A 16745-nucleotide genomic window follows, 5' to 3' on the forward strand; every position below is an offset into this window, starting at 1 on the left:
GGGTGGGGGTTGGTTGTAGGTTCCAATAAATATAAATCTCTAAGAATTATTACTATAAATTATTATTATTACTGTTCATTAATACTAGATCTCTGTATGAGAAGTGTTGTCTGTTTAAATGTTCTCTAATCAGGTTTGACACTCTGCACCAACAACCCAACTTTACACATTTCTTGATAATTCTTTTGTAGGCGGATGCACACAATCCAAACTTGTGCCCACAAAAGCCGTGCAAACTGTTAGTGAATCTGGGCTCGAGTGTTTTATCACCTCCCCCAGGTCATTAAAGATGAAGCAGATGTACAGTACATCACTCAGGATACTGGGGAAAAAAAAGGAAATCAAACGTGTTCCTTTGTGTGCTGGTAGGGGGCGCCCACGACTTTTATTGCAACACATCTTAGTCAATATGAAGCTGAAGCAGACAAGGCAGATGAGTTTCAAAGGCGCCCAGGCTTCACTTCCTCCAAAAATACAAGAAGATTATCAGTTTTTTGTTTTTTAAGCTTAAGCAAGTTGCTTAAAGTGTGAATTAAACAGTTGTGTTTCTATGAATAATATTAATACTTTTGATTATCATTCTTTAAGTTTCTGGAGATGTGTGTTCAGTTTCCACCCAACTCAACAAAAGCCTACAGGCTATCATCTGCCGAGAATCAGTGAAAAGTCTCTGAAGCAACTCTCTTCAGCTGGTCTTGATTAAACGACAAAGACGGAACAAGGACACACTGCTTTTACTTAACACCAACTCCCATATTGCCAACACAAACCACACAAAGAACTTTAATTAAAAATATGTGGGCCACAATTAATCTGAGGGAGGCATGTTTCCTTCAGACTCACAGCAGCTTGAGACTGTGTGCTTGTAGCTCTGCTTTTAGTGAAAGCGAGTGCATGCAGGCACAAGGCTGAAATGCTAATAAAACAAGAGGGAGGATGTCTGCTGCTCTGTTCTTCTCACACCTGGTCAGCAAATGAGTTTTGTAAAAGGCATGATTCAGCATTTGCAGTTAACAGAAGCATCACATATTAAAAAGACTTGCATATTTTTGTTATTTATCCATGAAGCCAGTGGAGAGATGAAATGTCTACTAGACTTTGGATCCACAACGTATCTGGCATCATCAAGTTCCCATTCGAAAAACACTTTTCAGTTAAAAAAAAAATGCATTCTTCCCAAGAGTCATTTTGGTGTCACTGATTAGATACTGGTTCACTCACAAAATGAACATCCCAACAATGTACAAGCTAGGAGCCCATCAAGCTAGGAGCTTATCATGTTTCAGTTTTGAATTGAGAATTCTCTTTGGATGAAAAGGAAAGCAAGAATCAAAAAGCAAAATCCCATCACCTTTGATTCAGTTCATCAGGTTTACTGTGTCATGAATGACAAAAACTCCACCCCAGCATATTCTGATTAATGTTGCTGATGACCATTCTAAACATAAAAAATAATCTATACATTAATAGTGTCTTGTTATTAGAGAAACATATATCTATCCAGTCAGGTTTCAAGGATCACTTTCCAGCCAATTCCTCATCTTTAATTATGAAACATAAATAGGTTCAGCAGAGGTGACAGCCAAATGCCAAATACTAAGTTTTAAAACTTTTTAAAGAAATCTTTAAAGTACTTAGTTAAATCTTCTGCCTTTTGTCTTATTTGCATTTTGGTATCCAGAACAGTCTCTAAACGTTTTAGTTTTTGACTCATAAAATAACAATTCTTGACCCTGATTAATACTTGTTGATGTATACTCTACAACCATTGTGAATAAGTCATAGAGTCTTGTCCATTTGTGACCACTGTTTTTTAACATTTATGCAACAGTTAAGGCTATACATGCTTTTGGCAATTGGTTTTAAAGTTATTTAAATTTCCGTGGATTATCTCAAAATCCCTCCTACTTTACTTGGTATTTCACGACCCGCAGTGGGGTTCTGACACCAACTTTGAGAACCACTGATGTAGGAAATGGAACACAAAGATCCTGTGTTTTAGAGAAGAGAGAGAGTTGGGCTCAGACTGAGTCATGGTGGCTTTATCTGTCTTTGACATAGAGTTTAAGATTAATAACTACCTTGTCAATAGTTTTATAAAAAATATTAGTTTAGACAAAATATGATTTTAAAATTAGGAAACAATGAACATGTGCTGTAACGCACTGGGGTGCATTAAGAGCACTGATGGACATCTTTCCCATCAGCCCAAATAGATTAACACCAGATTTAACAGGGTTTGTGTTTTCTAAACCATAAAACTTAGTTTTGAAAGACTATTCATACCCATCAAAGAGGTGCAAAAAAACGTGCTAAGCCTTGGTGAATGTTTAATCCTATTCCATTAATCTTAGTAGTCAAAGTTTGTAAAACTCCAGAGTGAAAAATGGTAACTGCAGAGGAAGGTGTTGTTGGTGGATCTCAGCTCTTCATCATTGTGGCTTCTTACTAAATCAATTCCCTGAGTGGATGACTCCAGTTTTCTGACTGCAGCCCTGACATCCATGGTATGAGCTCTGCAACTTGGCTCTTTACAGAAAATCCAATTCTTTTGAGAACATTTTAAATAAGGAGACTGAATAGCTTTTTAAATTACAGTGTGATGATTCTTTGAAGGAATGCATATGGCCCACCACAAGTCACACCAGAATATAAACTAAGATCATCTTATGTTGAGAAGGAAGAGTCATAGACATGCTCTGAGTTCTGGTCAGATATTGAAAATAATGTTATTCGTGATCAACACAATATCAAAAGATCCCACGTTATTTGTTAGCACTCCAAGTGTGTACTGTGAATAATGAAAATAATGAAATCCCAAAGTCCTTGTGCAATCTGTTAGTGCTCAGAATATGTGTTGGTTGGTGATCGTTAGCTAATGCCATATCGAATTTTTACTTAACGTCTGTACAACTGACTGAATTATAGCCAGGTTGTGCTTGTTATGATCTGGTGTGGTGGCCATTTTGAATTCATTCATCCAATGAAGACTTTCTGAGAGCTTCAATAAAATCCATCCAGCAGTTTATAAGATGTTTTGCTAAAAGATAGACGAGGCTGACTCAAACAAATAATGCCATATTAAAAAAAATAAAATAAAATCATGCAATGTGTAGCATTTAGAGTATGTGTTTGGGGATGATTCTCAGCTACTACCACAACAAATTTTAGCACAATGTCTGAAAAACTGGTTGAGGTATAGCCATTTTTGTCTTTCTAAGGTCAACTTCAACTGGGTTGACTTCAGAAGTTAATTAGTTGTAGATGTTTGTCTAATGATTACTACTGAAAGTTACATTTAAATCCTTCAAGAAGTTCATGAGATATGTTGTTAACACAACAGATGAATGAATATACTGTATGCACACACACAGAGACACAAGTAAAAACATAAATGCTTGCTTTTTGCCCTTTGATGCTGGGAAAAAAAAGCCTGGAGGTCACTATGAAAGAAAGAACTCCACAATTCAGTGAAACATGGTTCTAGATAATTAGAAAAACTCTGCATGGGAGACTAAGTGGAAGCATAAGCCAAACAAATCATGATTTCTGTTCTAAGTTTTCAAAGCCTTTAGAAGAATATCACTTATCACAGCATACTGAATTATTTAACCAATTTCTATGCAAGCTAGATTTCCAAGAAAATGTTTTAACATTTTCATTTGTCATAGTGTAGAACAGGTTTCCACTTCCTTCCTGTGTATCTAAAATGAGCTCCAGCTAAAAAAGAAAAAAAAAGCACTGTTTGTGGAACTACATTTTTCAAACAGAGTTATCACTTGCAGTGGTGGATGCAGAAGAACTATGTCTTTGATGATAATGGTTTTCATCTTTTGTCCTGAGCCCACACAGTGCTTTCCACAACAGAAACATCCTGATGTTGATGTGATTATGGTGAGCAAGTGTTGATGGTGACCAAGAGGAGTGGACAGATTTTTCTACCTCAAATCTTCATTTTTGCCTCAGAGCCTTGCTGAAATGATTTTGAAAGAGCTTTTCATTTATTGAAAATTGCATTCAATTATTGATTTTGCGGAGTGGATGCCTCTAAAATCAAACATACTGAAGGACTGTTTAGGCCCCCTTCAGACTGGTTGATTGGATGATTATGACCCAAAAATCAGTCAGAACCTGGGTGGCCTTTAGATGGATGGTCTTATTTGTGGCTAAAATAACCCACATTCTCTAATGAAAATGATTGTGTTTTATGGTCTTAGTTCCTTCTTTAATTTGTTTAGGTAACCACTGTTTTGTTGTTTTGATTTTGCATTTTGAAATTCACAGTGTGTATGTTAGGTGCAGTGTTCATACACTTCCGTCTTTCTGTTTTAGCGATGGCAACAATAGGCTGAGTGTGTGTGATGATTTCGCTTCTTCAAGAAGATCAAAGACATATTAAAGGCACACAAAGACGGCGTGGATGAGACTGAAGAAAGGGACTCTTGATTGTGTTAACGAACAAAGCTTTAGAGGTTTCTGGCTTGTGAAATCATTCTGAAATGTAGTTATATCAACCAAAATCATTATTAACAGAATTATTGTAATACTTAAGTCACAATGTCTAACAAAGCAGTTTTGATGATACATACTGGTACCCATAGGGATTGTAGTGCATGTAGCGTGTGTCCAGGTTTAACACTGAAATGACAATATTGAACGTTGAATTTTGTTTTATTGAAGATCTAAAAGAATTAGTGTAGGCAATAATTTCTAACACATCTATCTCAGTCCATCTACAAAGTGTGTTACATTTATTAAAGCAGAAATATTCATATATATTTCAAATAAACTTCAGCCCTCTTTCTTCAATTGATCTGACTGAAGAGTCCACATTCTTACAGTGCATGGTTCTCTAAACTTTGGAGGAGATCGGATTGTTATCATTTGTATAACATGACAAAACATTTTGAGGGAGTTAGAGGACCTTCCTTCACCCATGAAACTCAACTAACAAGTGCTTCCTCTGTGTCTCTCCTACTTTCAAATGCAATAAACAAGCATAGATTTAATGTAAAATAAGATGAGCATTAAAATCACAAAACATCAAGAGCAGTGTAATATTGACAGTCACACCATTAAGCTTCCACAGGCTGCATATATTACCTACAAACTCTGTTGTTTTCACCACAAATAATTTTTAGACATACTAAGCATAAAGAAAAAAAATCTAAATGTTTTGGGGGTTTTTTTTATCTCAAAGACCAGAGCAGCTCAGGTTATATACAGTCCTCTTTTACTTAGCAGACTCTGTGAGGGCAGTCTTAGATGTAAATAATACCAATATTTATAATCTGATAAGCAGATTAGACCTAATTATTAGGTATTATAATATATTTAATATAAGCTGTTTACAACTGTATGCATCGTTTTTATTTTAATCATATTTATTAAGTTAACTTTCTCGCAAAGTTAATAGTTGCACAATCCTGATTGGCGGGACATTTGTGTGTGTGCATTTAAAGTTTATTGTACAATGTATCCAGTCTGGACTTTTGTTGAAAATAACTTGTGGAAAACAGGAAAAAAAATAAATCTTTTGTTCATGGTCAGTGAAGATGAAAAGTGTCACACTCCAAGAGCAAAGTTGACGTAAAAATCCACAGTTTTAATGAGTCTGAACTCTCTCCTGTGTGGCTTTGTTGTTGAGAATCTGAGGCAGAGCTGGCCACACTGGCATCAAGCCCAGGCTACGACTGGGATCACGACAAGGTCATGAAAACAACCTAACGCAGACTGATACCTGTAGCTGCATCCTGACATGGTCTGAGGGAATCGTGCCAGGGTGGGTGTATAGACCGCAGTGAGGATGCAGGAGACACAGAAAATAGAAGGAAAAAATAATTTGTTGAGCGCTAAGAGTGTAGCAGCATCCTGATTGGGTTCCCACTGAAGGAGGTTTTCGAAGTTTGCCACATTCCCAAATCCAGCCACATTCTGCTAGATCTTACAAGTTCTGGAGAGAGTAGGGTTGTCATTTTGTGCGAGGGGGGGGCCTCAGTCGTATGGTGTAAGCAATGTCAAACAGTGTCAAACAACTTATCTAGATGTTTTCATAAGCCTCTCTGTTGCCCACGTTTGAAAAAGGCCACAATAAAACATTCTGTTTGGCTTCTTATGTTTGCTTTTTGACTGAAATCACAAAAAAAGGAGCAGTGGAGACAAAAGAGACAGAGAAGTGGGTGACAAGGATGACAGGCAATCAAAAGCACACAAATCTCTTTGCTTTCTGGTCTTCTGATTAAATGGAAGAAAAAAACATTTCTATTACTAGGTTTAACATGATCATCAGGACAGAGCCTAAGAAAATATTAAACTCTTCTCTAGGGAACTGATTGCAGGTCACATTCTCATTATGGACTGAGCACCTATAAAGGTTTGATCATACAAAAAAAATAAAAAAATAAATAAAAGAAACTGTTCCTCACTTAGTGGATTGTTGAGATATTTACTGAAGTTAGCAAACTGTCTACTACAGTCACAATACATCAGTAACTTTGATTAATTATACAGTACACAAACTCAATCATTTCCTCTCTATAGATTTTGCATGATGTCCCGTCTCTTGTCCTTTATCAAGAGGCTATACTCCAGAGTATTTCTAATTGTCAGAATGCATCCTCAGCAGTTAATGTCCTGCTGGAAACTGCATGTCTGGACAGAAACCAGAGGCAAGTCAGTCACATGTGATGCTGCTAAATTAAAAAACGTATATAGAAAAATTACATCCAAATATAGGCTGTACAAAATCAATAACTTTTGTTTTAATTTGTATGAATTAAACTTGAAACTCGCTCTGAACAACTTACACTACAAAGCACAGTGAAGATGAATGGTGTATGTTTTTTTTTAAAAAGCAGCAGATTAGTATGTAAGGCATTATGTTTATTCCTTATCTGAAAATGATTTATTGTTGACTCAGTCACAGCCATTCATACAGTTGATTACTATGGTTATTATGTAACAAAGCAACTGAATGCCATTACCTCCCACAGACACGCATGAAAACAAAGAAATTAAAGTCCTAGCATTCCTTGAAAAAGTGCATATTGCCCATCCCCTTAAATGCCAGAGATTTAAACAAAAAACATCTTATGCTGTGGAAGACTTTTAATCATTTTAAACAAACCTTGTAAATGACCGCATGCGTCATCTTGTGATACTGTGAGATCTTGCAAAATGTGTTAATGTTGTAATGTTAATTGTATCTGTAATAATAATAATATGTGGGAAATGTTGCACAATGTGCTTTCAGTGGGGATTGGGGGTGATGCTCAGCTACTACCACACTAAGCATTAGCTCAATAACTGTAAAACTGGTTGAGTTATAGCTATCTTTGTGTTTGCAAAGGTTGCTTAGCTGTGATGGTCAGCTTAAATCAAGCTGACCCCAAAAGTTAATCGGTTGTAAATGTATATTCAATGATTCATATCTGAGCTTTTCATTAAAATTTGTTCAGTGGTTCATGAGATATTTTGCTAACAGTACAGACAGATGAACACAAGCGCACATACGTACCCACACACGTGAAAACATAACTGCCCTTTTGCCTTTGACGGTGGATAATAATAAATTAATGGATCAAAATCTGAATTCTAGATTATATAGATTTGTGTGGAATGCTTCTCTTTGTCCGGTATTGTCATGAATATCTGCCTAGCTTTTTTAATTTAGTATTTTGCGTGAGGATTTGTAACGTAAGCACTTAGAATGTCCCAAAACTTGAATTCAGAGTGTTTGCTGAAAAACGTTTTAAATATAAAAGGGGAAAACGGATGGTGAACTGGCAAAGAGGGAGTATGACAGTGGGGGAAATAAAAGAAGAAGAAGAAAAGAGAGAGCAGTCGTTTTGTTGCTGTGAAATGAATTCCAATCATAGAGTAACAAGGCCACACAGTGACATGTTTTGATTATCACACCGATAAGTGGCCTGCTGTGAGACTTCACTATGAATCAGACAGATCTCATGTTTAAATGTATATATTATTAAAAATAGAAGGAAGGCTGGAAGTGAAAGAGAGGGAAGAATTGGAAAAGAAGAAAACAAAGCAATGGTAATAGAGATGAAAGGGACATGTAGAGTTTGACAGAAAACTGTCACAGTTTTCTCCTTTTTGTGGCTCATATAATAACCTAACATGGCTGTCAGACATCAGGGAGAACAGTGGCATCTTTGTCTTAAAGCCAAATCAGAAATCACAGAACACTTCAGCCAACAGCAAAAAGCATCAGGAATGCCATTTTTTACAGACAGTGGCCTTGGAGAGGAGCTGGGAAGGGAGACGAGAAGAAAAGAGGAGATAAGACAGAAAAAAAACCCAGCCTCTCTCAATAAATGACAATATGCATGCTTTTAGTATACAACAGACAAAAATATATAAGAATTCAGTTTGTGAGAAAAGATGACAGGGCTCAGAAAAGCCTGCATCAAAATCAGCAGAATAGGTCTTGTTTGCACAGACACATTCTTTTGAATTATCAGTTTTGTGTGAGGTGGTCCTGGTGGGTTCAAAAAAAGTTAAAAAACAAAAACAACGGGACTTCTATTCTGTAGCTGAAGACGTTTCGCTTCTCATCCGAGGAGCTTTCTCAATTCAGGGTGGGACATTCAGGGTCATCTTTTCACACACAGCTCTATTTTCCTCAGTAAAAGCTGCACTTTATTGAATTTACTCAATATTTGTTTGATATTTATTTGGTTGCCTTGCCTATAGTTAAAGTACAAAAAGAAGAAAAAAAAGATTGAATAGTGAAAACTTTTCTAATGCTTGTTTGATCCACTTCTTCAATATACTTGTTCTATCAACTTCCCAGTATATGTTTTAGGAATATGATTATTTGGATGTTTTGCATAAAATTAGATCAATGAATAACTGTAAACTAGCTGATAATGTTGACGTACAAGCATGGTGGAAATAAACCTTTCATAGGTGTGTTTGAATTAAAATGCCATACAAACCCACTGTCAAAAATGCAATAATGATTGAAAAGAAACTTGAACATGTTTACATTTTCATATTTTTCACTTTTCTAAGATAATGAAGAAGTGTCTGAGTCATGGTTTCTGATTGTTGTTTATTTGTTGTTCATATTTACTGATAATACTTCTCTAGAAAAGTCCCTTCTTTAGTGTTTTTCAGTGATACTCTGTGCTTACTACTGTTCTGCATAAGCCTGAAGCTGGGGTCTACCACACAAGACAGGATCCAAGATGCAGGCTGTGCAGGGTGTAAGATGCAGACAGGCAAAGTGAACAAGGAAGTTTAAGTGGCTGGATTAGTGTATAACATCTGTGCTGAGTACTGCCTGGAAGTCTCGTAGTCAAAATGGGAGGCTTCACCAAGGGTGGTGGAGAATGGCAGAGCTAAGATACTGTGGGACTTCCAGATCCAGACTAACAAACAGGTGATGGCTAACAAACCAGACATTGGGATGGTCGACAAGATACAGAAGAAAGCAGTGGTGATGGATGTAGCAGTCCCAAATGACTGCAACATCAGGAAGAAGGAACACGAAAAGCTATAAATACCAAGGGCTGAAAGAGGAAATAGAGAAGTTGTGGAGAGTCAAGGCCTCAGTGGTACCAGTGGTCATTGGAGCACTCAGTGCTGTGACCCCCAAACTGGAAGAGCTCCAACAGATCCCAGGAACAACCTCAGAGATCCCTGTCCAGAACAGCTCAGTTCTAGTAACAGCTAAGATACTGAGCAGAACCCTCAAGCTCCCAGGCCTCTGGGAGAGGACCCAAGCCTGGAGTGAAAAGTGTAAACACACACTTGATATGCTCAAAGTTATTCTAACTTGTGAATGTGGACACATTTGCAATAAAGTTGCACTTCAGCTGTTTTAAAAATGTCAAGTATAAACCCATTGCAGCTACAACGTCAAGAACACATACTGTGCTTTCTCAATTTCCGGCTGGCAAGTCCACTTTCCAAAAGACCCTTATGTTGTATTGAAGTAGAGTGTGAAACATATGGACAATTTGACAAATTAACACTCAAACCAAACAATCAACATATTGACAAGATGTTATGCACATGAGAGTTCATGAAGGTTGGTTGTAAACTCAAACATTAATTTGTACAGATTTCTAAAAGGAAAAGCGTAAAACCTAAGATGGTGGAGAGCTGTTTGACACAGAGACATCAGTTAGCTCAAAAACTGTGGGAGTCTTCAGATCACTACATGTCTGGCCTGCATGTTACTACATGAATATTTTAATTTGTTTATTTTTGTTATTCTATTTAATTTTAGTGTTCAATTGCCTAACATAATAAACAGCGTCTGTAATATAAGCTTGTAGTTGCCTTGCAGCTCACAAATACTAGAGTGTGCCAAATTTGGCCACTCCACTAGCTTATTCTACCTTCTAATAACTTATTTGGGATTAAGGGTGCATTCACACCAGTCCTGTTTAGTCCACTTGAATCAAAATCTAGTTTGTTTGCCTAGAAAGTCCGAGCCATATGCGGATATGTGATGCGGACCAAAAAAGCTAACTCTGGCCCTCCTAAAAACCTAGGTCTCAGTTTGGTTGAAGTGAACTCTGGAGTGGTTCAAATACATATGTGAATGCAAGCAGACCGGAGACTGCTCCAAAAGCAGGAAGCAGACTATAGCACAGGGCCTTCTGGGTAAATACAACCAAAACAAATGCGCATTCCTACCTCTAGTGGGAGAAAGGGCATGAAAAGAGTGAAAACAACATTCTCCATGGTCTTCTACCTTATCTTTCACTCATGCTGAGCCCATTGTTGAAAAATGTTTGTTTGGCACATGTACCACAGACAAAACAGAAATCCTAAAATGCTAAAATTTGACGCCACTTCACTTTTGTTTACTTTTCCAGAAGAAGGAAGTTGTGCTCAGTGTCTTCTTCAGAGGTTTTCGTGTTGTCTTCTTCAGTAGTTCTTGGTGTAGCACCACCACAGGCGAGGGGGGCAACAGGTTGCTCAAAAAGTTTGGCTCGATTGACTCAGTGCAAACTGCACCAGCTAAAATTGTAACAATTGTTTCAATTTTGGTCCCCAATCAAACCAAGTCTAACAGACTATCAGGTGTGAATGCACCCTAAATGTGGACATATCACCTCAAATAGTACATTTTTGACTGCATCTTTACAAAACAGTGCTATCTGTATGCACTTTTCTTTTCTTCTCAGTATTTTGTCTGGATCCAGATTTATAAGCTTCTTTTATTCCTGCACATTATACTGGTTTGCCCTTGAAAAATGATTTGCTTTTGATAACATCCCCACCTTTTGTAGTTTCTAATTGTCCAGCATTGCTTAGTCATACCATCCTGAAATGTTTATCCTTCTGGTTTTACATTTATTTTTTTATATAATCATGTTTACATGGTGGCACTTCCTCCCTCTTTCTGGTGTAGTGTGTGTTTTGTGAATTGATAAGTGGCCTAGTGTTGGTGGCTGCAGTTAGCCAGCAGCCCCTAGCAGGCCTCTCGCTAATTAAAGACAACTAATGAACGACAGCATTAGCATATCAATAAAGGCTCCTGCACTTTCTGCCCAGCTGCCTGACTGCTTAGTTGTTCATGAATTTGTGGCCAATCACACAAAGCTGTGCTACACATAGAAGGGCAGCTGAAGCAAAAGCCAACTTATATTTTCCATCACAGAGTTAATAAGAAAATAATCAGTTCCAAAGTAAATTATGCTGATATAGAGTAAAACGCTGATAATAAAAAGTTTAGCATAAACTATTTGTTTAGATTCTGTTAGTACAGTGTGTGGGAGGTAGCATGATTGGTTTCCCTAAGTTCTCAGTACTTTACATGACACTGAAGAAGAGTAATGCCTCTCTGGATTGAGAAAACAGGTTCCACACACTGCTAAAAGATACAGTGGTTAGAGTTTCTTTTAACAAATTGAAAATTATGTTTGGAGGATTTAGAGACCCCATGGCTCATTGTTTGGTCAAGTGTATTAGATAAGATAAATTTGACTATAAGCAAGGGAAGGAGACTTTTTTACAAAAAAAAAGATTTAGTTTTAATATAATAATAATAATAATAATAATAATAATAATAATAATAATAATAATAATAATAATAATAATAATAATAATAATAAAACTTGTACTGCTAAAAATAATAATAAATTTTATTTATGGGTGACTTTCAAACACTCAAGGACACCAAACAGTAGAGAAAATAAAACCCAGCACATACAAATACAATACAAACCAACATTTAAAAACAACAATACCAACAGCAAAAACAATATAAAGCCAGTATGATTAACTGGGGTAAGCAATCCTTAAAAGATGAGTTTTCAATCAAGACTTGAAAAGAGGGAGAGAGTCAGAGTTCCTAGTTTCCAGTGGAAGTGAATTCCAGAACTGGGGAGCAGAGTGGCTGAAAGCTCTGCACCCCACTGCTATTCTCGTGGAGACGAGAGGAACAAGGGGCGGAGACAAGACACAGATCTGAGAGAATGGGATGGGGTGGCGATATGAATGAGGTCAGACAGATAAGAAGGGGTGAGATTGGGGATGGCTTTAAAAGTGTACAGAAGGATCTTGAAGTCCATACGAAGTTTACCCGGTAACCAGTGAAGCTTGTGCAGGAGGAGGGGAGTGATGTGGCTGGAGTAGAGAGTTCTTGTGATGATATGAGCTGAGGAGTTCTGGACAAGTTGAAATGTATGGATGGATTTATGAGAAAGACCTACAGTAAGTGTCTAAGTCCAAAAGCCACACCTCCAGATTTCCTATGCCATGAGTTACTCTTGATGAGTGTGAAACTTGGCGTCATTTGTGGAGCTTTTTCATTTTTTCCTGGCACTGTCGAGATGTCCAGTTGTATCCAGCGCCAGCCATCCGTTCTGCAACCTCAAAAAAACTTTTTAATTTCATGTTGCCCCATCTAGCTGATGCTGAATGCTGCAGTCCCCAATAACTGCAAGAAAAGCCTGGACCTTGTTGTTCCTTCAGGGAATAAACGTTTGTGAGGACTCCATTACTGCTCTATTTTTTCGCTACCGTTCCAAAATTGTCTATCTTTGTTTTCTTTGCTCTTTACGCTTGCATCTGACCACACCCATGACCAATGAGTGAACAGGAGCTAAGCTTGCGTCACCCACGAAAGCAGGACCGGCCCGGCTGGCCCTGTTCCAAAGCAGGGACCAGCCTCGAAAAAATGCTAGTGGAAATGCTCGCAAAGCATGCAGAGTAGAGTGGAGCCTGGACCATTAGAGCCAGTGGAAAAGGGGCATAACTGACAGGTGGAGGGCTTGGACTTGCAGATGAGATCAAAAATGTCAGAAAGAGAAGGGAGCTGAAAACCAGATAGAAACTGAGATGGAAAAGAAAGTTGGGAGGAAGTATTACTGACAGAGTATGAACCAAAGATCAATGAATTTAGTCAATTTCGTTATTTAAAAGAACATTAGAGTGTCACAGAAGTCAGCAGAGTATAAATAAGATGGAAGAGAAGCTGAAGGATGAAAGTTTTTGTTGAGACGTGAAAACAAAATCTTAGAATTACCACATTTTGAAAGGATTAATTCCAAGAAACAAATGGATTTGCTGTGAGTAATACAATCCTTATAGTCCAAAATATGATTTCTATGCATCTCTTTGTGAATTGTGTGACCAGTTTTTATCTAGAGGCACTTGAGTCGTTGACCTTTGGCTTTCATTAGCCGTAGCTCAGGTGTAAACCAATGAGCAGAACAGAGAGGAAAACAGGCTTGGTTTTCAAAGGAGTGAGAGAATTGAGGATTGTGCTGAAGCCATTGTTAAAGTGAGGGCTCATATCGTCAGGGGTGAGCAAGTTGTCCAAGGCCAAAAGGCCATCTACAGCAGAGGAAAGGATGTCATGGTTGATATACGAAAATAAAGATTACGAAAAGAGATAATATGTGAAGACTTAGTTAATGAGAGAATAAGGTTAATTTTAAAAGAGAGGAGCAGATAATCAGTTAGAGGAAGTTCATCAGCAACCAAGTTGGACAGAGTTAAACCAGAAGAGCAGATTAAATTCAGGATATGGCCTTTAGAGTGTGTGAGGAAATCATAATGTTGCTGGAATCTAAAACTGTCGAGGCAGAATGCAAAGTCTTTGGTAAGAGGATTATTGGGGAGAGGAGGGGTGTTCAAAGACAATGATGACAGCAAGTAAGGGGAGCTGGAAGTTGGCTGATGTGTACTACTCAGGCTGTGGGGGTCCAGTATTGAACCTATTAAAAAAAAAAAAAAAACAGTCCCCGAGTGCCTCACTGGCCTCGTCTGAGCAATGTTTCACACACCGTTTGGTGGGGTACTGTCTCTTTACTATAGGTGTGTAATCAGGAAGCAGATGGACTAGGTTGTGATCTGAGCAGCCAACCAGGGGGAGTGGGAGCAGCTGTAGGCATCTGGTGTGTTTGCATACAGCAGGTCAAGAGTCTTGTTGTCCCTGGTGCAGCAGTACAAACTAATGTAAGTTGGGGAGAGTGGCAGACAGGGAAGCATGGTTAAAATCCCCAGTGATGAGAAGCACAGCTTGAGGATGCATCTACTGTGACCTGAGAGTGTGGAGAAGCTCACTACAGCAGTGTTGGCCGCGGGCAGAATGTACACAGTTACTGCAATGATGTGTAAAAAAGCTCTTTCAGCAGGTAGTACAGCCGAATGCTAACCATCAACAGCTTAGTGCCCAACGTACACGATGCTTCTTCACATAGATGTGCTCCAGGTTTTACCATTTGTTCACTAACGTTGCTATTCCCCCTCCTTTTTTCTTACCACTCTCCCTCATGTTCCTGTCTGCTCTAATGAGATGGAATCCATTCAGCTGCACCAGTTAGTCCGGAGTGAGCTTGGTCAGCCAGGTCTCCATGAGGTAAATCAGGGTGCACTCATGGTACTCATGCTGTATCCTTGTAAGCGGCAACAGTTCCTCCATTTTGTTCATGAGCGACCTGTTTCCCGTGATAACCAATGGAAGGTCCGGTGACGGTTTGTAACGTCATCTCTTTTCTGGGCACTTGACTCTGGCTCTGCATCCTCTCCTCCCCTTAGTTCAGCAGGGATCTATCTGTGTGGTTATCTGTCCATGTTTTTTTTTTTATTTTTGTTTTGTTTTCTGTTGAATACCCAATATATTATAAAAGTATGTGCAACTTCACAGCAACAACAAAAATACTGAGTTAAAAATGAAATATGTTTGATTGAGATTACCCTTTAGTATTATAAAGAACAGATTTGTTTCAAAATATATTCACCCATTTCTAAACCAGCATTGTCCTAAAACTAAAACAGAGACAGAAAGACAACAGTGCTCAGACTCATATAGTATTAGAAGCATTGTCATCCCCCTTGGACTGTAGTCAAAGTCGCTGAAAAAATGCTCATGTTGACTCAGTGATGGTAACCTCACACGTTAAAGCCTGGGCCAAGGTTCAAAGAGCCAAACACCTCACCGATATGGTGCCTTTTTCCCAAATCAGCACCAAATCATTATCACGAGTGAACCAAGGCAAAGTCTGAGAGGAACAAATGGGAAACACCTTAGTTCCTCAGTACTTCCATGTGTTGTACTATGTTGTAACTTGAAAAAGAATAATACAAAAGCCTAAATTATACAGTGAGTTTGCAGTTCGTCTGAAACAAGTTTTTTCACTATGCTCCTTTACTAAACCATGGAGCCTCATTGACTGGTGATGTGATTCAAATCTCTTCAAGTGCAGAGCAGGCACTCTGTGGGTCGACACTTTGAACCTGCATTTGGACAGCGCTGGGCGAGCCACAGCTCATGGTGATTTGTGTATCTGATCTGCTTACAGACATCTGCAGTCAGAGATAGATATTCTTCCCTCCTAGCAATGTGAGGTTATTATCTCCCTTCTTTACCATCTCATAACTGTGGAAAGTTTTGTTTATTATTAACGCATGTGTTTTTCTGGTGGTGAGCAATAGTCAGTTTGTTGGGGGAGTTATTGCAGAATAGAGAAAATAAGTTTAAACATTCCTTATGAGACCACTCCAGTGAGTTGCCACAAGCCCTCAGCACGTGACAGTGCCTTTAGGCATCTGTTCATGATTCAGCCAAGGTTTAGCTTTGGGCTAGACTGCTATGAAGGAGCTCAAAGACAAACGTGTACATAAAAATTTCAAAGTCTGGGCCAACGGGTTAACGAAGAAAAAAAAATTTAAATAAAAATACGGTTGTAAAACTAAACTTATATGAAACTTTGTTGAGTTAAAGAAAAAAAATGGTAAAGCCTCTCAAGTCTGACAGACCAAGTTAAGAAGTCTGATTGATGTGGTTTAGACAGATAGTTACTTTTTCAGCTTGCCTTTTCTTCAGCCCACGGAGGCTAATGAGTGCCAAGACAGAGAACTACAAAGACTGACCAACAGTGCTATGGAAAAAAAAAAAAAAAAAAGGACCAAATTATTAATCTTTTAGTTTCATGAGCCTGGCACAAGGCAAAAATTATAATGATAAAACACTGAATTAATTAGCCACTTTAATTGTATGTTCTCCAACTTCTATTCTCTGCGGGCATAATTAAGATGTGTTTATTTGGACACAGTTTGCTCTTCAAGGAGGTTACACAGCTAATCGGCATTATACTCAAGTCATGCATAGATTGCAATTATCTCAACTAGCTGCTGCTGCAGATGCTACTGTGTAGAGCTGGCACCTTCAATTACTGATTTAAGAGATAAAAATGAGGACATGCTGTATTAAATGGACTTGTCAATGCAATATCATTTAAAGAGGAGGAGTTGTGAGG

Source organism: Kryptolebias marmoratus, linkage group LG15 (genome assembly GCF_001649575.2).
Source record: "Kryptolebias marmoratus isolate JLee-2015 linkage group LG15, ASM164957v2, whole genome shotgun sequence".
NCBI lineage: Eukaryota > Metazoa > Chordata > Actinopteri > Cyprinodontiformes > Rivulidae > Kryptolebias > Kryptolebias marmoratus.